The sequence below is a fragment of the Hyposmocoma kahamanoa genome, unplaced genomic scaffold (genome assembly GCF_003589595.1).
Source record: "Hyposmocoma kahamanoa isolate Upper Pololo Valley unplaced genomic scaffold, ASM358959v1 78, whole genome shotgun sequence".
NCBI classification, from domain to species: Eukaryota; Metazoa; Arthropoda; class Insecta; order Lepidoptera; family Cosmopterigidae; genus Hyposmocoma; species Hyposmocoma kahamanoa.
In genome coordinates, this window is record NW_020653945.1 from 7204739 (window position 1) to 7205524 (window position 786).

Genomic DNA, 786 nt, shown 5'->3' on the forward strand with positions numbered 1-786 from the left:
TAAAGTAGTCTTTTTATGTGTAATACAGACTAAGTAAACAGGCAATCGCATTAAATAAATAATGCTTAGCATTCATGTAATAACATAAAAGTTATTGAAAGGGACACATTTTTGGAGGTTATCTGAAAACGACCCAAAAACTCTGCTAAGTGCCACATAGCATGTCAATGTCAATAGCGATAATTCATATCTGCCTACCATTGTATACGATAAATGTAAAATTGAAATGTTCCCAATATGGGGTCTACTCTCGATCGCCGTCCGACAACCGTCCGAAACAATTACTGCCAAATAAGCAATACTTGACCAAATTAAAAGACGCGTGATGCGAATGAAGCTTCATACTTGACACTTGTCTTTTAATTTTGTCGAATATTACTTATTTGACAGTAATTGTTTCGGACGGATGTCGGACGGAGATCGAGAGTAGACCCCTTTAATTTTGTCGAATATTACTTATTTGACAGTAATTGTTTCGGACGGAGATCGAGAGTAGCCCCCAAGGTGCGGAGTGTTTGCGTATCGTGGCAAAAGTCAACTTGACGTACAAATGGCCTGTTGTAAGGTTTTAAATAATTTGACAGTTGGGAATTCTGGTACTGGCTTGTTGATTTATATTGTATAATTAAAGAAAAAGAAAAACTTCAAATTTTAACTGGATTTATTTTTTGGTCAAGCCTTTTGTCAACACATTTTGTCTTGACAAGAAGACAAAATGTGTTAAATTTGAATTACCTAACGTAAAATCGACTAGTCCAAGCATAGCAATAAACGGAGAAAAGTTAG

The 786-nt window shown here is 35.5% G+C and overlaps 1 protein-coding gene across 2 annotated transcripts in view; it reads left to right on the plus strand.

Moving 5' to 3' along the window:
• The window catches only part of LOC113232937 (cyclic AMP-dependent transcription factor ATF-6 alpha), a 14244-nt gene that overhangs the window by 11759 nt on the left and 1699 nt on the right, over positions 1-786 (plus strand). The window lies entirely within an intron of this gene.